At 45.1% G+C, this 21,353-nt stretch overlaps 1 long non-coding RNA gene and 1 pseudogene across 1 annotated transcript; both read left to right on the top strand.

The window, feature by feature from the left end:
- The window catches only part of LOC112074467 (threonine--tRNA ligase 1, cytoplasmic-like), a 25,960-nt pseudogene extending 8,814 nt beyond the window's left edge, over positions 1-17,146 (top strand).
- Positions 17,147-17,292: 146 nt separating this feature from the next.
- Positions 17,293-20,054, top strand: LOC112074468 (uncharacterized). Its single transcript, XR_011477010.1, has 3 exons — positions 17,293-17,344; positions 19,849-19,908; positions 20,031-20,054. It is a non-coding gene; the product is annotated as an uncharacterized lncRNA (long non-coding RNA).
- Positions 20,055-21,353: the final 1,299 nt, after the last annotated feature.

The following is a 21,353-nucleotide window of genomic DNA, read 5'->3' on the forward strand; positions in this document are numbered from 1 at the left end:
GGAGAGGAGATAAATCAGCTATAATTGGCACTAGAGCTTGAGAGATGCAGTATTTAGAGCTGGTATTGATGAAATACATCATTTCACGCTGCTGGCCCCGTTCCGCTCGTTCAGGTTATGAAGCATCCTGACCGTTGCCTTCCCGTGTCTAAACCAATTACCAAATGTGCCTCGGACTACGCAGTGTCCTGTTCTAAACCAGCGCTTCCTATAGCCACCACGCAGATTCATTCTCCCGCAGACTGGTGATTCATACAACAGCCTCTCTCATACATATCCATATCCGATTATCTCCCCAGAACTGGGTGATCATTAAACCAGCCTCTCTATAACATACTATTCATCTCCCCAGACTGCGTGATTCATTAAAACCAAGCCTCTCTATACACACGATTCCATCCTCCGCCAGACTGTGTGATCATAAAACGCAGCCTGCTCTATACCGATACATTCATCTCCCCCAGACTGGTGATTCATTAAAACCACGCTCTCTAATACCATTAACCCATACTCGATTCATTGCAAGCCCTGCCACATCCTGACGAGTGTCGGACCATGTATACGTATTGATCTTAGTCCTGTATTGAGTGTTTACCTTTTGATGGTTCAGACCCGAGGGCATAGCGGATTTCTTATATCCTTCCGGGGTTAGAGTTCCCGCTCCTTGAAAAGGGCAGGCAGCTCTACCTCTCTAGAGCTCAGTGCAAATCTGCCTGGTAAGTCCATTGGCTTCTGGTTGGGGTATGTACGTACAGTCCCTGTGGGGACGACGTCCTCAAATAAGCCTTATTATAAAGCCAGTGACCAATGGTGGTGTACTCCTCTGCAACACATAAGGAAGATCCAGAACCTATTCGTCTGGATAGTAAACAGTCCTATAGTTTAAGCATCTGCTTACACCTGACGGCACTTTTCTTTACAGACCGTGTCCCAAGAAACATGGGTCTATTTTTGTTGTTTTTTATCTGAAACTTTTATTTTTAGCACCCCTAGTTACAGTCTCTGTCCCGTCGCTGGCAGACTCCGACGGACTGGGGAGAGGCGGTAATAGGCCCCCTAAAACAACCAGGGTCCCTGCAACCTCGATAAATGTGCGGTCGAGAACAACTTTACCATTCCGCTCTAACCCATTTCTTACCATTTCAAATTTAAATTTAACCGTGCTTTTGTTTGATGTCCAAGCTAGGTAAAAACTGATAAACTGCACGACTCACCCAATATAGCCAACAAATAAACTTGCCAACAAACTTGCAGCATTGTAACCAACCTGTTCTGGTACAGTCAGGCAACGCAGTGAAGCTCCTCGCAGCAACAGAAACAGCATGTATTTCCACGCTAACTGGGATGGACCTTAAAAATATGAATCGGTAATTTGTGGAGCCCTCAGCTGGGGGTAATCGGCGGTATAGGAACAACACAGCGGAGAGAGCTTCCAACAATTTTCAACTTCATTGCACTAACTATGATCATATTCTCCATTGGAGGTGTTGTAACATAGAGGGCACGAGGGCTTTGTCTTACGTTGAGGGTTCAAGGACGAAGTAAATCACTTTGAGAAGGCTGGCACGCGGAGTCTACTCTAGTGGGTGGTGATTAGGGTGTACATTTGTCTTAACCTATCAGACATCCCATAAGCTTTAGGCATACATTTGCGCGCCGGCCAGGGTAGTCCTAGCTACTTCTCTCCCGTTAATCAGTTGCGCGACATTTACTCAACATAACTTTATTAAGTGCAACATGACTCATTTGCAAATTGTTTAAAACCCCAGGGAGATCTTCAAACGTTTTGGGTTTATCACATGGAAAATATTATGTTGTCTCCACTCTCTATCAACCTCGCGCCCACAGGGAATAGTTCATTATCTAGGAGGGATATAAATGTGGAAAAAATATGGTTGGGTGACTTGGCCTGGTATGTTAATTCAGTAGGACTGGGCGGTACCCAGAAGTTGGATCGTTTGGGTTGTACGAATGGCCTGGTAATGCCTATTCAGTAGGCTGGCGCGGTACTAGGGGACCCTCCCAGGCACAGCGGAACCTTGTCTGGTGGCGGATCCTATCCGTCCTTACTCGCTTCCTGGGCCAATTAGTACCTCTACCGGTGGGGAGGTGCGTGGCGTACCACGCCTATACGGCCGGGGATCTCGTGGACGGGGCGTGGCCACAGACCTGTATTTTGGAGCAAGTTTACTCCCATTGCTCCTTCTCTAACAGATGCCGGCGTCAAGCTCTGTCAGGTTGGGTTAGGAGCAGTCCTGACCAGCTATTTTCCGGTCTCTCCAGAGGTGTATCGATCCGGTTCAAGTCCAAGGGCTCTGGCTGGGCCACGTCAAAGACATTTCAGAGACTTGTCCCGAAGCCACTCCTGACGCTCTGGAGCAGGTTTTCATCACGATCTCTCTGTACTCTTGCTCCGTTCATCTTTCCCTCTATCCTGACCTAGTCTCCCAGTCCTGCGCTGAAAAATATCCCCACAACATGCACGCTTGCCTACCACATGCTCACCGTAGGATGGTGCCAGGTTTTCCTCTAGATGTGACGCTTTGCATTCAGGCCCAAGGAGTTGCAATCTTGGTTTCATCAGAACCCAGAGAATCTTGTTTCTCATGGTCAGAGTTTAATGGCTGTGAATAAAGCTAAGGATGGATCAACAACATTGTATTACTCCCACAAATACTACTAATTGTCAGAGTGTAAAGAAGGAAGCCTGTAGCAGAATAAAAATATTCCAAAACATGTCATCCTGTTGCACAAGACACTTATAGTAATACTTGCCAGATCGCAAGAACATGGTGAGGCAAGCATCTCCACTCTATGTACTTTCATGAGATAGGGTCACACGCGTGTTAGTTTGGGACAATACAGACGGGACATTACTAAGTACCATTCTCCCAATATTCCAGCATTGTGGTTGGCTGCATCATGTTATAGTTGGTCTGCTTGTAATCTTTAAAGGACTGGCATATTGTGTGCCGGTTTGGGTGTGGGTCAAGTCTTAGGGGAGATGTGGCGCCTGTCCTGTGCATCTGGTTTCTAATAATGAAAACTGTAATGAAACAAGCTGTCTCTGTTTTCTAATAATGAAACTGTAATAACAAAAGCTGTCTCTGGTTTTCTAATGAAACTGGTAATACACACAACAAATAGCTGTCTCTGGTTGGACTCACATAATGAAACATGTAATGACACCACAAAGGGATAGCCTGTCTCGTTTTCTAATAATCTGAAACTGTAATATAACACAAAGCTGTCTCCTGTTGGACACTACATCACGAAAAATTAATAACACAACAGTTCTGGGATTATCTGTGTTTCTAATAATTGGAAACTGATAACACAGAGAGAGTCTCCTGTTTTCTAATAGATGATCAATCTCGAATAGATAACTACACAAGCCTGTATCTCGTGTTTTCTAATAAAGAAACTGTAATAACACAAAGCTGTCTCTTTGTTTTGGGCCTTTACTAGGCTAAATAATGAACGCTGTAATAACACAGAAGCTGTCTCTGTTTTCTAAATAATGAAAACTGTAATAACAGAAAGCTGTCTCTGTTTTCTAATAATGAACTGTAATAACACAAAGCTGTCCTGTTTCCTAATGCCGGGCATATGCGGGAAACTGTAATACACAAGCTGTTCCTGTGGTCTCATCTGACATATATGAACCGGGACTGAGTAATGAACACAAAGCCTGTCTTCTGTTTCCTAACATAATGAAAGCTGTAATAACACAAAGCTGTCTCTGTTTCCTTAATAATGAAACTGTAATAACAAGAAGCTTCTCTGTTTTTCTAATAAGAAGATCTCGTAAAAGCGACAAACTTGTCTCTGATTTTTATAATAAATGAAACTGTAATAACAGCATAGAGCTGTCTCTGTTTCTCCTCAATAAATGAAACTATGTAATAACACAAAATGCTGTGGCTCTGTTGGGTTTGCAATAATGTAGGGGCTACTTGTGGTCACCAAAAAACGACAAAGCTGGTCTCTGTTTTCTAAAATAATTGAAACTGTAAAACACAAAGCTGTCTCTGTTTCCATAACATTGGGACATAGAAAACATGCATAATCTCAAAGACTGTCTCTGTTTTCTAATAATGAAACTGTAATAACACAAAGCTGTCTCTGTTTTCTAAATATGACACCTCTTAATAAGGACGTGAGTGAAGGGCCACATGTTTTCAAGGTCATTCTCTCGGTCTCAACTAAAATGACATTCTGCCAAGTCGGGGTAACTGGCCTTTAAGCCAGGAACCTTGTATAGCAGAAGGATATGACAGCTATTGCGTTAGATAATCTCTCTTATGGTAAAGGAAGGAGCAACTTTTGAAGGTTTTGTGGAAAATGTTTAAAATCAATGTATGGAGAATATGGGAGGTACATCTATATTAGATTATGGTAATATTGTAAGTGATACATAGTGGAGGAGTAGGGGAAACGTTATTTAGTTTAAAAAATTGTACTATCATTGAAATGCCAAAGAAGCCATAAATTATTATTCCACGCTCCAGGCATATTAGATTTTTGGCCACTAGATGCCCAGCAGCTCGTATGAGTTGACGCACCTAAGGGTTAGTGTCAACTCTTAGCCTACTCAATGTATATCGCAATTGCATAGGCTGATTTCAATGAATGTGGTGTGGTCAAGACTGTTTGCCGGATGGAACATCAAATGTGGCCTTTGAATATCTAGAGTTTATTAAAACAACCTTTTAAGTAAAATAACGTAAGTCAGCACTTCTTTTCCCATTATACAACCTGTAGCCCACCTGCGTATATATCACTGTAATAGCTACTGTAAACTGGACAGGTGCAAGTATAGATGTAACAGAATGTAGCTTTCTGCCAACATCAGATAATGTCTATGTCCTGGGAAGTGTTCTTGTTACTTACAAACCTCTATGCTAATCACACTCTCACCTACGTTAGACGTCCATATACACCACCGTCCCCGTGGGGTGAACCACATGAATCCTGAAGGAACACTAAGCTATCACTTGTATTTTTCTAATATCGGAGCGGCTCTGGTTACAGATAACACAAGCTGTCCCTGTATTCTAACTGATGAACTCCTGTAATAACACAGCTATCCCTGTATTCTAAATGATGACGCTGTAATAACACAGCTATCTCCTGTAATTCTAATGATGACTCTGTAATAACCAGCAGCTATCCCTGTATTCTACGCACTAGGGATGACTCTTGTATAATAAACACACCGAGCTAATCCTACAGGCCCCCCACAAGTCCTTTTACTCGGCCCTTGTATTCTCATATGATACGTAGCGGTCTGCGTCAAATTAAACACACGCTATCCGCTGTATTCTAATGCATGGACATCTGTAACTAACACGGAGGCTATGCCGGGACTGGTACTTCTCCACACATTGATGACTTGTAATAAACACAAGCTAATTCTGTATGTCCCTAATGAAGGTGGGACATTCACTGTAAGTAACCACATGCGGTACCCTGTATTAAGGATTGAATGACATCTATAACACAGCTATCCACCTAGGTACTCCTAAATAGATGACTTCTGTTAATTATTTATATCTATATGCTATCTCTTCCTAGTATTTCTAATGATGGGTTGCTCTGCTCAATAACACAGCTACCCGACTGGTAGTTCGAGATGATGACATCTGTAAATAACACAGCTACCCGGCCCTGTATTTCCTAATGATGACTCTTGTATAATAACACAGCTACCTGTATTCTAATGATGACTCTGTAATAACGCACAGCTAATCCTTGTATTCTAATGATGACATCCTCTGTGTAAACACAGCTATCCCATGTTATTCTAATGATAACTCTAGGTAATAACACAGCTTATCCCCTCTACGTATGGCTAATGATGACCTGTTAATACCAACACAGCTACTCCCCTTGCTCAACATTCTAGGCCATGATTCGCACTACATAGACACATCATTGAGCTTGACCTGGGCGCGGTATTTCTAATCGAGATTGGAACTGCTTGTAGGCCAGTAACACAGAGCTACCCGGCTTCTGGTATATTCGAGCTACGATGAGATGACTGCTTAAGATAGAACAGAGCTAGACATCCGGGCCTCGTATTCTGAAGATGAATGGGACGTCTGTAAATGAGAACACAAGTCTGGGTCACTGGTGAACGATTATAATGGACGGACAGGGCGGATAATAACAACAACTACACGGTCCTGTAGAGGTTCTAATGATGGGAGGGATATGGCGCCGGTAATAACGACGAGGCGTAAACCGCCATGGATAAGTTTTAGGGGCCTCTTGCAGACACGAACCTGGAACATGCCTCTATTATAAACAGATTCATGTTGAGTAGGTTTTATACAGCGTATGGTTGATAATGGTATGATGTGTGAGTGATGTGTGGGTTGTGTTGCTCTGGCACGTCGATTAGTCCAGGGTCGGAGCGTCGAGACGCGCGACAGGAAGAGTAGTTATGAGGCGGAGAGGTGAACAGCTCTGAGGACTACTTGGACGCGAGCGAGCCTCGTGAAGGAAGGGAACTGCAGTCTGAGACAGCAGAATTCAGAGGGTTTGAGTGATTGGAGGTGAGGCTGAAAAGCACTGGTAGAGCTCGGAGGGGAAGAAGAGTTGGGGGAGGACCTCCAGATCTTTAAGAACATACACGGACCATTTCTCCTGGGTTTAACAATGTCTGGAAAGCTGGCCCTATAGAGGTCTAACGGAGAAAGAGAGCTATTTAGGGGATTAAACCTTCTATATTAAAGACGCTAACAGTGTTAGCGGAGGACCTAGCTAGTGGATTTTTAACTGAGATTAATAAAAGTAGGTGTAGTTAGGAAGACGCCAAGTTTGTTGCAGGGGTTCGAGCAAATGTAATGACTAACTATGTTTTACGAAGGTCTTCGGACAGGTGGAACATTTGTGAAACCGAAATAATATCCTTCGCGGGTCGGCAACGAAGTCATTCCCCATCTCTCTTCTCCCATGCTTGCGCGGGATGGCTCTTCCCTCCGCACTGATGCTCCCCATCTCTTCCCTCGGGCCATCTGCGCGGCACTTCTGCGGGGTCCCTCACCATCAAGCACAGCTCCCTTTGGCTCGTTCCCTGCAGCAAGCATTGCTCCCCAACTCGTCGTTCGGCCGAGGGAGAGTGGGAGAGGATGTGCGGTCGCCATCCTGCACCCACTCTCTTCCTCGCCATCACTGGCCCACTCATGTCTCTTCCTCTCGCCATCCTCAGCCCCTCCCCGGGTGGGAAGAGAGTGGGAGATGGGCGGGGAAAGAGTAGGGAGGATTGGCTGAGGGAATAGAGTGGGGAGGAATGCGAGAGAAGAGAGTGGGAGGCATGCTAGAGGCAAGAGAGTGGGGGCAGAGATGGCGAGGGGGAAGAAGTGGGGAGAGGCGAGGGAATAGAGGGAGGTGATGGGCGGGAGGGGGGGGTCCATCCTCCCCACTCTCTTCCCCTCGCCATCCTCCCCACTCTCTTCCCCTCGCCATCCTCCCCACTCTCTTCCCCTCGCCATCCTTTCCTCCTCCTCGTCAGGTGTACTGGCACTCCAGTGCCCACATAATGGGTGAGGCGATGGAGAGGGTCTACGGAGGCTGTTTGTGTTACGGTCCGCCCATCGAGAACGGCTTCTACTACGACATGTTCCTGGACCAAGAGTGAGTAACGCCTCGTCTCATTGGCCAGTTAGAGCCGAGTAAAGACTTGTCTTATTGGTCTAGCTGGCTGACAGGGAATGAGTAGTAAGCGTGGGAACAGGAAGAATGTTCCAGTGTTTTGATCATATGTTCATCCAACCCCAATGTACTTTCAACATCTAAGTTGACACAGTGTTGGGGTCAATTCAGGATATTCAATTCATAGAAAACCAATTCCTAGAAATCCAGTTTAAATATAACTTCCTGAATTGACGGAACTGACTCTTCACTCAGGTTATATTGATGCCAGTTGGCTTGGCAAGCAGGCACATATTATTGGAGGATGTTGTAATCTAGACCCCGAGTGGCGCAGCGGCTTAAGGCACTGTAGTACTTGAGACGTCACTACAGATCCGGGTTCGATCCCGGGCTGTGTCGCTGCCGGCCGCAACCGGGAGACCATGAGGCGACGCACAATTGGCCCAGCGTCGTCTGGGAGGTCCAAGGTCCGTCTGGGAGGTCCAAGGCCCAGAGTCGTCTGGGAGGTCCTTGTCCCATCGCGCTCTAGTGATTCCTTGTGGCAGGCCGGTAGCACGCTGACACGGGCGCACGCTGACACGGGCGCCAGCTGTATGGTGTTTTCTCCGACACATTAGTGTCAAGAAGCAGTGTGGCTTGGCGTGGTCGTGTTTCGGAGGACGCATGGCTCTCGACGTTCGCCTCTCCCCAGTCCGTACGGAAGTTGCAGCGACGGGACAAGACTGTAACTAGGGGTGTAAAAATAAAATTTCAAATAAACAACAACAATAAAATAGACCCATGTTTCTGTGGGACCACGGTCTGTAAAGAAAAGTGGTCAGGTGAAGCAGATGCTAAACTATAGGACTGTTTTACTATCACAGACTGGAATAGGTTCTGGGATTCTTCCTATGGCATTGAGGAGTACACCACATTGGTCACTGGCTTTATCAATAAGTGCATTGAGGACGTCGTCCCCACAGGGACTGTACGTACATACCCCAACCAGAAGCCATGGATTACAGGCAGCATTTGCACTGAGCTAAAGGGTAGAGCTGCCGCTTTCAAGGAGCGGGACTCTAACCCGGAAGGATATAAGAAATCCCGCTATGCCCTCCGATGAACCATCAAACAGGTAAAACATCAATACAGGACTAAGATCAAATAGTACTACATCGGCTCCGACACTCGTCGGATGTGGCAGGGCTTGCAATGAATCGTATGGTAATGGTATAGAGAGGCTGGTTTTAATGAATCACCAGTCTGGGGAGATGAATCGTATGGTATAGAGAGGCTGGTTTTAATGAATCACCAGTCTGGGGAGATGAATCGTGTGGTATAGAGAGGGCTTGGTTTTAATGAATCACCAGTCTGGGGGAGATGAATCGTATGGTAATAGATAGGCTGGTTTTAATGAATCACCAGTCTGGGGAGATGAATCGTATGGTAATGGTATAGAGAGGCTGTTGTAATGAATCACGCAGTCTGGGAGATGAATCGTGTGGTATAGAGAAGCTGGTTTAGACAGGAACTGGTAGTCCAGGCACCATTTTGGTAATTGGTTTAGACAGGAACTGGTAGTCCAGGCACCATTTTGGTAATTGGTTTAGACAGGAACTGGTAGTCCAGGCACCATTTTGGTAATTGGTTTAGACAGGAACTGGTAGTCCAGCACCATTTTGGTAATTGGTTTAGACAGGAACTGGTAGTCCAGGCACCATTTTGGTAATTGGTTTAGACAGGAAACATGTGTCCAGGCACCATTTTGGTAATTGGTTTAGACAGGAACTGGTAGTCCAGGCACCATTTTGGTAATTGGTTTAGACAGGAACTGGTAGTCCAGGCAGGTAATTATGGAGGAAGTTATTTAATATATTTTTGACCTCATTAGAAACTCTTTCAGACACCGTCCCATTTACTCTGTTTTACAAGACAAGTTAGGGCACCTGGGTGTTTGGGGGACGCCCCCAAGTCTACCACTACTTCTCTCTGCCAGCCAGCACTTCAATCCCTGTACTCCAGTGTAATCCAGTCTCTTCCTCTGCCTCCTCCTCCTCCACTCTTCTTTCCAGGGGAGTGTCCAGTAATGACTTCCCCTGCTTGGAGAACTTGTGTAAGAAGATCATCAAGGAGAAGCAACCCTTCGAGAGGCTGGAGATCAAGAAGGAGACTCTCCTGGAGATGTTCAAGGTAGATCTCTCTCTCTCTCTTCTTGGGAAACATGTTTACATTGCCCAAGCCAGTGAACTAGATAATAAACAATACCATTTTAAAAGTTAACATTACACTCACAAAAGTTACAAAGAATAAAGACATTTCAAATGTCATATGTGCAGATAGTTAAAGTACAAAAGGGAAAATAMATAAACATAAATATGGGTTGTATTTACAATGGTGTTTGTTCTTCACTGGTTGACCTTTTCTTGTGGCAACAGGTCACAAATCTTGCTGCTGTGATGTCACACTGGTATTTCACCCAATAGATATGGGAGTTTATCAAAATTGGGTTTGTTTTCTAATTCTTTGTGGATCTGTGTAATCTGAGGGAAATATGTGTCTCTAATATGGGCATACATTGGGCAGGAGGTTAGGAAGTGCAGCTCAGTTTCTACCTCATTTTGTGGACAGTGTGCACATAGCCTGTCTTCTCTTGAGAGCCAGGTCTACGGAGACCTTTCTCAATAGCAAGGCTATGCTCACTGAGTCTGTACATAGTCAAAGCTTTCCTTAAGTTTGGGTCAGTCACAGTGGTCAGGTATTCTGCCACTGTGTACTCTCTGTTTAGGGCCAAATGGTATTCTAGTTTGCTCTGTTTTTTTTGTTAATTCTTTCCAATGTGTCAAGTAATTATCTTTTTGTTTTCTCATGATAGATTGGTTTGGTTGGGTCTAATTGTGYTGTTGTCCTGGGGCTCTGTGGGGTGTGTTTGTGTTTGTGAACAGAGCCCCAGGACCAGCTTGCTTAGGGGACTCTTCTCCAGGTTCATCTCTCTGTAGGTGATGGCTCTGTTATGGAAGGTTTGGGAATCGCTTCCTTTTAGGTGGTTGTAGAATTTAATGGCTCCTTTCTGGATTTTGATAATTAGTGGGTATCGGCCTAATTCTGCTCTGCATGCATTATTTGGTGTTTTACGTTGTACACGGAGGATATTGTTGCAGAGTTCTGCATGCAGAGTCTCAATTTGGTGTTTGTCCCATTTTGTGAATTCTTGGTTGGTGAGCGGACCCCAGACCTCACAGCCATAAAGGGCAATGGGTTCTATAACTGATTCAAGTATTTTTAGCCAGACGGTGCAGACTGTTCTAGTGCCCTTGCGAATTCGTATGAATGTTGAAGAGGGTGGGGCTTAAGCTGCATCCCTGTCTCACACCACGGCCCTGTGGAAATACATTTTTTGTTGTCAATTTTAACCGTACACTTGTTGTTTGTGTAAATTGATTTTATGTCATAGGTTTTCCCCCCAACACAGCGTTCCATCAATTTGTATAGCAGACCCTCATGCCAAATTGAGTCAAAAGCTTTTTTGAAATCAACAACGAATGAGGAGACTTTGCCTTTGTTTTGGTTTGTTTGTTTTTCAATTAGTGTGTGCAGGGTGAATACGTGGTCTGTTGTGCGGTAATTTGGTAAAAAGCCAATTTGACATTTGCTCAGTACATTGTTTTCACTGAGGAAATGTACGAGTCTGCTGTTAATGATAATGCAGAGGATTTYCCCAAGGTTGCTGTTGACRCATATCCCWCGGTAGTTATTGRGGTCAAATTKGTCTCCACTTTTGTGGTTTGGGGTGATCAGTCCTTGGTTCCAAATATTGGGGACGATCCTAGAGCTGAAGATTATGTTAAATAGTTTTAGTATTTATTTAAGCCAATTAGAATTTGTGGGATTTGTATTTTATGATTTCATTGAGGATACTGTGAACACCACAGGCCTTTTTGGGTTGTGGGGTTTGTATTTTGTCCTGTAGTTCATTCAATGTAATTGGAGAATCCAGTGTAATTGTAATTGGAGAGTCTTGCTCTCTCAAATTGAAATGCAAGCTGCTTTATTGGCATGAAAACATTATCAATATTGCCAAAGCAACAATTTATATAATATACATTGTTAGAGAATAATGAAGTATAATAATATAAAATGGTAGTAAATAATATATATTTTAAAAATAACAATGAAATGGTAGAAATGTAAGTATGCTAAACATGGAAAATGAAACTGTCATCCTCACCTTTACATCAGTACTACTACAACTACCATCATTACTGCTCTCTGTTCTCTCCCTGTCTGGCCTCTCTCTGTTCTCTCTCTGTCTGTCTCTCTGTTCTCTCTCTCTTCCTGTCTGGTCTCTCTGTCTCTGTCATACGTAGTGTGATTTATTTCTGCTGTTCCACTACTGATCTGAACATCTCTCTCCGCAGTACAACAAATTTAAGTGCCGAATCCTGAATGAGAAGGTGACCACCCCAACCACTACTGTGTACAGGTGAGCTGCATCCCGACCCGGTCGTTATGGAATGAATGTTTGGGCCGATCCAGGTTCCCTGTGTATTTATCCTGTCTGTGCTGACTAGGTGTGGTCCGCTGATTGACCTGTGCCGAGGACCCCATGTCCGACACACTGGAAAGATTAAGGCCCTGAAGATCCACAAGGTAAAGCCTCACTCACACTTCTGGTTTTGTCTCCGCTATGTTTTGAAACTTATATTTAGTTTCTTTTGAAGGATCTTTATTTAAATTCTCTTGATGGTTCTCTGAAGTCGTCCCAGTTTTAAATGTCCGACCACTCTAAGGTTTCCTTGACCACGTTTACACTCCAACATCCCGTTATTATTCGGGATTCAAGTATTCTATCTTGGAAGTTGTCTCATATAAACATCATATCCCGTTTTACAATAACCTGAATCAGCTCCTTTCCCAGTTATGAGAGGGGTGAATAAGATGCCTGGGATATGCTGATCTTAGACTGGATACGTTGACCTGTCTTATCCCATTTCCTGTTTGTTGTGGTCTCCCAGGCTCAGTCCTTTTGAAGTTCAGGTTTCCTTCAGCCATATTTAAACTGCATGGTTTCCCTCGTCGCAGTGGGAGGGGAACACCATGTCATCAAGTTTACTGCGTTTCCACCGCCATTTCTCCCAGAATTCATTTAAAGATCCCTTAATGTTAAACTAATATCCTGTTTCCATCACAGCTGTCAATTTATTTTTATTTATTCGATATGACTTGCATAAAAACTGTGGATAGAAACGTGGTTAGTATTTCACTTTCAAAATATTCATCCGAGATAAACTGAAATATTATCAGAAACATGTTGGATTGTTTTTACTGCGTTTAAGTTCCAGCCATTTGGAATTTGTGCTCATAATCTCTACCTACTGGGAGGACAAGGCTGACATCTCTCTAGTATGCTACTCTCTTCTCCTGTCTCTAACTCCTCCAGAACTCATCTATCCTACTGGGAGGACAAGGCTGACATCTCCCTAGTATGCTACTTCTCTTCTCTGTCTCTAACCTCCAGAACTCATTCTACCTTACTGGGCAGGACAAGGCTGACATCTCTCTAAGTATGCTACTCTCTTCTCCTGTCTCTAACATTCCAGAATCTTCATCTACCTTACTGGGAGAGCGACAAGGCTGACATCTCCTAGTATGCTACTACTCTTCTCCTGTCCTCTAACTTCCAGAACTCCCAATTCCTACTGTGAGGACAAGGCTGACCATCTCTCAACGTAGTGCTACTCTCTCTCTCTGTCTCTAACTTCCAGAACTCCTCTAACCTACTGGAGGACAAGGCTGACATCTCTCTAGTATGCTACTCTCTTCTCCTGTCTCTAACTTCCAACCATCTACCTACTGGAGACAAGGCTGACATCTCTCTAGTATGCTACTCCTCTTCTCCTGTCTCTAACTTCCAGAACTCATCTACCTACTGGAGACAAGGCTGACATCTCTCTAGTATGCTACTCTCTCTCCTGTCTCTAATCTCCAGAACTCATCTACCTACTGGAGGACAAGGCTGACATCTCTCTAGTATGCTACTCTCTTCTCCTGTCTCTAACTTCCAGAACTCATCTACCTACTGGAGGACAAGGCTGACATCTCTCTAGTATGCTACTCTCTTCCTGTCTCTAACTTCCAGAACTCATCTACCTACTGGAGGACAAGGCTGACATCTCTCTAGTATGCTACTCTCTTCTCCTGTCTCTAACTTCCAGAACTCATCTACCTACTGGGAGGACAAGGCTGACATCTCTCTAGTATGCTACTCTCTTCTCCTGTCTCTAATCTCCAGAACTCATCTACCTACTGGGAGGACAAGGCTGACATCTCTCTAGTAGGTGCTACTCTCTCTCTCTGTCTCTAACCTCCAGAACTCCTCACTACTGGGAGACAAGGCTGACATCTCTCTAGTATGCTACTTCTTTCTCCTGTCTCTAATCTCCAGAACTCATCTACCACTGGGAGGACAAGGCTGACATCTCTCTAGTATCTAACTCTTCTCCTGTCTAACCTCCAGAACTCATCTACCTAACTGGGGAGGAACAGGCTGCATCTCTCTAGTATGCTACTCTCTTCTCCTGTCTCTAACTGTCAGAACTCCATCTACCTACTGGAGGACAAGGCTGACATCTCTCTAGTATGCTACTCTCTCTCCTGTTCTCTACACTTCCAGAACTCATCTACCCTACTGGGAGGACAAGGCTGACATCTCTCTAGTATGCTACTCTCTTCTCCTGTCTCTAACTTCCAGAACTCATCTACACTACTGGGAGGGCAAGGCTGACATCTCTCTAGTATGCTACTCTCTTCTCCTGTCTCTAACTTCCAGAACTCCATCTACCTACTGGGAGGGACAAGGCTGACATCTCTCTAGTATGCTACTCTCTTCTCCTGTCTCTAACTTCCAGAACTCAATCTACCTACTGGGAAGGCAAGGCTGACATCCTCTAGTATGCTACTCTCTTCTCCTGTCCTCTAACCTCCAGAACTCCATCTACCTACTGGGAGGACAAGCTGACATCTCTTATAGGCTACTCTCTTCTCCTGTCTCTAACCCTCAGAACTCATCTACCTACTGGAGGACAAGGCTGACATCTCTCTAGTAATGCTACTCTCTTCTCCTGTCTCTAACCTCCAGAACTCTCTGCTACTACGGGAGACAAGGCTGACATCTCTCTAGTATGCTACTCTCTTCTCCTGTCTCTATCTCCAGACTCATCTACCTACTGGGAGGACAAGGCTGACATCTCTCTAGTATGCTACTCTCTTCTCCTGTCTTCAACTTCCAGAACTCCTCTACCTACTGGGAGGACAAGGCTGACATCTCTCTAGTATGCTACTCTCTTCTCCTGTCTCTAACTTCCAGAACTCATCTAACCTACTGGGGGACAAGGCTGACATCTCTCTTAGTATGCTACTCTCTTCTCCTGTCTCTAACCTCCAGAACTCATCTACCTACTGGAGACAAGGCTGACATCTCCTAGTATGCTACTCTCCTTCTCCTGTCTCTAACCTCCAGAACTCATCTACCTACTGGAGGACAGGCCTGACATCTCTCTAGTATGCTACTCTCTTCTCCTGTTCTCTAATTCCAGAACTCAATCTACCTACTGGGAGGACAAGGCTGACATCTCTCTAGTATGCTACTCCTCTTCTCTGTCTCATAACTTCCAGAACTCCTCTACCTACTGGAGGACAAGGCTGACATCTCTCTAGTATGCTACTCGCTTCATCCTGTCTCTAACTTCCAGAACTCATCTACCTACTGGAGGGACAAGGCTGACATCTCTCTTAGTATGCCTACTCTCTTCTCCTGTCTCTAACTTCCAGAACTCATCTACCTACTGGGAGGACAAGGCTGACATCTCTCTAGTATGCTACTCTCTTCTCCTGTCTCTAACCTCCAGAAACTCATCTACCTACTGGGAGGACAGAGGCTGACATCTCTTATAGTATGCTACTCTCTTCTCCTTCTCAACTTCCAGAACTCATCTACGTACTGGGAGGCAAGGCTGACATGGGAGACTCTTCAGAGGATCTACGGATCTCCTTCCCTGATCCTAAAGATGCTCAAGGAGTGGCAACGCTTCCAGGAGGAGCCAAGAACAGGGACCACCGCAAAACTGGGACGGGTAGGGACTATTACTCAAACCAATTGCAAATCATTATTTGCTCAAATGCTCATAAACACAGTAGTAGACGAACAGCTGAAATGCTTCATAAACAACAGGTGGAAGAGAAAATCGAAATGCTGACTTACAGAACCCTCCAACAATGCATGAGAGAAGAATGATAAATAAAGATGATAACACAAGGAATAAACACTAAACACAATGTTATAGCGGTAACGAATAATAACATGGTCCTAATGAGTAGCAGAGACCAGGTACGGTATACTGGTACCGAGGTAAGTAACATGGTTATATACACTGGGTACCAGGTAACTGAGATCAATTGCAAGGATAAGGTACCAGTAAATAACATGTGCTATCGATACACTGAGGTACGGAGTAATAACATCGGTTATATACACTGGAAGGGTACCGGGTAACTGAGTCTAATATGCACATGGACGTTAATCAAGTACGTGTTATATACATGGGTACCGGGTAATAAACATGGTTATAGACACTGAGTACCGGGTAATAACGCTGGTTATTTACACTGGTACGGAGACGTGGTGATTTTACCTGATCCGGGTAATAATGTTATATACACTGGTAGCCTGGGTTAATACGTGGTGTACACAGGGGTACCGGGTAATAACGTGGTCTATATACACTGCCGGGAACGGTTAATACCCGGTACCGGGTAAATAACGTGGTTATATACACTGGGTACCGGGTATAACTGATATACCGTACCGAGGAATACTGGCTAATACACGTGGGTACCGGTAATAACGTGGCTATGTACACGAGGGAGTCCGGGTTATCAAAACGTGGTTATCATACACTGGGTACCGGGTAATAACGTGGTTTATATACACTGGTTACCGGGTAATACGTGGTTATATACACTGGGTACCGGGTATAAACGTGGCTATGTACACGGGGTACCGTAATAACGTGGCTATGTACACGGGTACCGGGTAAACGGGTATATACCGGCGCGGTCGGTAATACGTTTGGATACACGGGGGTACCGGGTTAATAAACGTGGCTATTACACGGTACCGGGTAATAACGTGGCTATGTACACGGGGGTACCGGGTAAATAACGAATGGCTCATGTACACGGGGTACCGGGTAATACGTGTTTAATTTACACTGGTACCGGTAAATAACCGTGCTATGTACACGGGTATCCACGGGTAATAGTGGTTCATGTAAATTAATGGGTTAGATGCTGTATGACAATACAGTACCAGTCAGCAACATACTAATCTCAGAGGTTATTTGTCAAAAGGTGGCTACTCGTATATTTTGATTTGTTTTTAACACTTTTCTGGTTACCTCATATTCCATATGTGTTTTATGAATTTCATAGTTTTGATGTCTTCATCTATTAATTCCTAAGGCAATGTAGAAAGCTAGTAAAAAATAAAGATAACCCTTAATGATTAGGTGTCCAAACGTAATGACAAGGTACGGTGGAGGTGAAGTGACTAGAACTACAGGCATGAGTGATGGGACAGTACCCAGCATGTGGGTATCGGGGTGGAGGTGAAGTGACTAGACTACAGGATTGATGATGAACAGTACCAGCAGTGGAGGGTAGAGTGAAGTGACTAGACTACAGGTTGATGATAAAGTCCAGCAGTGGTATGGGTGGTGAAGTGACTAGACTACAGGATTGATGAATGGACAGTACCAGCAGTGTTGGGTTAACGGTGAATGACTAGACTACAGGCTTGATGATGGACAGTACCAAGCAGTGGTATGGGTAGGTGAAGTGACTAGACTACAGGATGATGATGGACAAGTACCAGCAGTGGTATGGGCTGGAAGGTGAAGCTGACTAGACTCCCAGGTTTGATGATGGACAGTACCAGCAGTGGTCAATGGGACTTAAGAGGTAAGTGACTAGACTACAGCTTAGATGAATGGAACAAAGTACACAGTGGTATGGGGAGTAATGACTAAGACTACAGCTTGATGATGGACAGTACCAGCAGTGGTTATGGGTGGAGGTGAAAGTGACTAGACTACAGGATTGAGATGGATCAGTAACCAGCCAGTGGTATGGGTGGAGGTGAAGTGACTAGAACTACAGGATTATGATGGACAGTACCCGCAGTGGTATGGGTGGGGTGATGACTAGACACAGGATAGATGTGGACCAGTACCACAGTGGTATGGGTGGAGCGAGTGACTGACTAGTTACTCAACAGGAATTGATGATGAAACAGTACCAGCAGTGGTACACGGTGAAGTACTAGACTACAGGATTGATGAGAACAGTACAGCAGTGGTAATGGGTAGCGGTGAAGTGTACTAAGAACTCACAGGGGTTTTGAAAAATGATGACAGTACCCAGCAGTGTATGGGTGGAGGTGAAGTGACTAGACTACAGATTGATGACTGGACAGTACCAGCATGTTTAAATGCGTTAGCAGGTGAAGTGATAGACCTACAGGATTGATGATGAACACAATGGTATGGGTGGAGGTGAAGTTGACTAGACTACAGGATTGATGATAGGAACAGTACCAGCAGTGGTATGGGTGGAGGGTGAGTGACTAGACTACAGGCCTGAATGATGGACAGTACCCAGCAGTGGTACGGGGGGGGGGGGGGGGGGGGGGGGGGGGGGGGTGGGTGGAGGTACAGTGACTAGACTACAGGCTTGATGATGGACAGTACCAGCAGTGGTAATGGTGCGAGGTGAAGTGACTAAACTAACAGGATTGATGATAGGAACCAGCAGAATGGGTGGAAGGAGTGAAGTGATAGACTACAGGATTAGATGATGGACAGTAACCAGCAGTGGTACTGGAGAGTGAAAGTGCTAGACTACAGGGTGATGATAACAGCGTGGTATGGGTGGAGGTGAAGTGACTTAAGATACAGGATTGATGAATGGACAGTAAACAGCAGTGGTATGCGGTGAGGTGAAAGTGACTAGACTAGCAGGATTGATGATGGACAGTACCAGCAGTGGTATGGGGTGGAGGTGAAGTGACTAGACTACAGGATTGATGATGGAACAGTACCTTTAGCAGTGGTGAGGAGATAATCGCTGAAGTGACTAGACTACAGGCTTGATGATGGCACGTACCAGCACAGTGTATGGGTGGAGGTGAAGTTGACTAAGACTACAGGATTTGATGATGGACAGTACCCGCAAGTGGGTATGGGTGGAGGTGAAGTGACTAGACTACAAGGTTTGATGATGACAGTAACCAGCCAGTCGGATGTGCGTAGAGGTGAAGTGACTAAGACCTAGGCAGGCCCCCCTTTTGATGATGGACAGTTACCAGCAGTGGATGAGGGTGGAGGTGAAGTGACTAACTAACAGGCTTGATGATGGACAGTACCAGCAAGTGGTATGGTGTGAGGTGAAGTGACTAGACTACAGGATAAGATGATGGACAGTAACCAGCAGTGGTATGGGTGGAGGTGAAAGTGACTAAGACTACAGGATGATGATGAAACAAGTAACCAAAGCAGTGGTACGGTGAGTGACTAGACTACAGGATTGATGATGAACAGTACCAGCATGGTATGGGTAGAGGTTGAAAGTGACTAGAAACTACAAGGGTTTGATGAATGAAACAGTACCAGCAGTTGGTATGGTGGAGTGAAGTGACTAAGACTAAGGATGATGATGGACAAGTACAGAGCAGGTGGTATGGGTGGAGGTGAAGTGGACCTAGACACAAGGATTGATGATGGACAGTACAGCAGTGGTATGGGTGGAGGTAAGTGACTAGACTACAAGGATTGATGATGGACATCACGCATGTGGTATGGGTGGAGTGAAGTGACTAACTACAGATTGACTGATGGACAGTACCTCAGCTGGTATGGGTGGAGGTGAAGTGACTAGACTACAAGGATTGATGATGGACAGTCCAGCAGTGGTAATGGGTAGAGTGAAGTGGACCTAGACTACAGGATTGAAATGATGGACAGTACCAAGCAGTTGGGTAATGGCGTAAGGTGAAGTTGACAGACTACAGCTTCGCACTGATGACAGAAATACCAGCAGTAGGGTTTAAATGGTGGAGGTGAAGTGATAGACTACAGGATGGTGAGGAAGTACCAGCAGTGGTAATGGGTGGAGGTGAAGTGACTAGACTACAGGATTGATGATGGACAGTACGACAGTGTATGGGTAAGCAGGTGAAAGTGACTAGACTACAGCGATTGATGCATGGACAGTACCACAGTGGTATGGGTAGAGTAAAGTAGACTAGACTAACAGGATTGATGATGGAGCAGTACCAGCAGTGGTATGGGTGGAGGTGAAGTGACTAACTACAGGATTGATGATGACAGTAACAGCAAAGTGATGGGTGGAGGTGAAGTGACTAGACTACAGGTTGATGAATGAAACATAACCACAGTGGTATGGGTGAAGGTGAAGTGACTAGACTACAGGATTGATGATGGACAGTACCCAGCATGGTACGGTGGAAGGTGAAGTGGACTACTTACAAGATTGATGAATGCCGACAGTAACCAGCAGGGTATGCGGTGGAGGTGAAAGTGACCTAGACTAAGGATTGATGAGGACAGTACCAGCAGTGGTATGGGTGGAGGTGAACAGTGACTAGACAACAGGATGATGATGGACAGTACCAGCAGGGGTAATGGTGGGAGTGAAGTGACTAGACTACAGGATTGAATGAATGACAGTACCAGCAGTGGTATGGGTGGGAGGTGACGTGACTAGACCTACAGGAATGATGTGATGAACAGTACCAGCAGTGGTACGGTGAAGTGACTAGACTACAGGATTGATGATGAACAGTACCACAGTGGTATGGGTAGAGGTGAAGTGACTAGAACTAACAGGATTGATGATGGACAGTCCAGCAGTGGGTATGGGTGGGAGGTGAAGTGACTAGACCTACAAAGGATAGATGATGGACAGTACCCAGCAGTGGTATGGGGTGGAGTGAATGACTAGACTACAGGATTGATGATGGAACATACCAGCCCGTGTAAATGGGTTGGAGGTGAAGTGATCTAAGACTAACAGGCTGAGATGAACAGTACCAGCAGTGGTATGGGTGGAGGTGAAGTTGAACTAGACTACATGATTGATGATGAACAGTACCAGAAGTGTATGGGTGGAGGTGAAGTGACCTAGACTACATGATTGATGAATGAACAGTACCAGCAAGAGTTAGTGACGAGTTAGTGAAAAGGGGGGTCAATGCACATAGTCCCGGGTAGCTATTTGGTTTACTACTAAACGAACCATAGCAAGGCTTGTTGGTCAAGAAGCGTTGAGGGTCCTTTTGTTCCACGATTGCGGCATCCAGTACTTGCTTGCCATGTGGTAGCAAGAGAGGACAAGTCTGTGGAATGGTGACTGAGCCTTTTGACTTGCGGTACATCAGTCAACTTGCTTGCCATGTGGTAGCAAGAGAGGACAGTCTGTGACGGTGACTGGAAGCCTTTTGAACCTTGCTGCAATCAGTACTGCTTGCCTATGTGGTAGCAGAGAGGACAGTCTGTGACTGGGTGACTGGAGCTTTTTGTGGGCCTTCCTCTGACACTGCCTGGATTAATTTATTTGCCCTTTATTTAATTTAGGCAACGTCG

Source organism: Salvelinus sp. IW2-2015, unplaced genomic scaffold, assembly GCF_002910315.2.
Source record: "Salvelinus sp. IW2-2015 unplaced genomic scaffold, ASM291031v2 Un_scaffold2642, whole genome shotgun sequence".
In the NCBI taxonomy this organism is placed as follows: Eukaryota; Metazoa; Chordata; class Actinopteri; order Salmoniformes; family Salmonidae; genus Salvelinus; species Salvelinus sp. IW2-2015.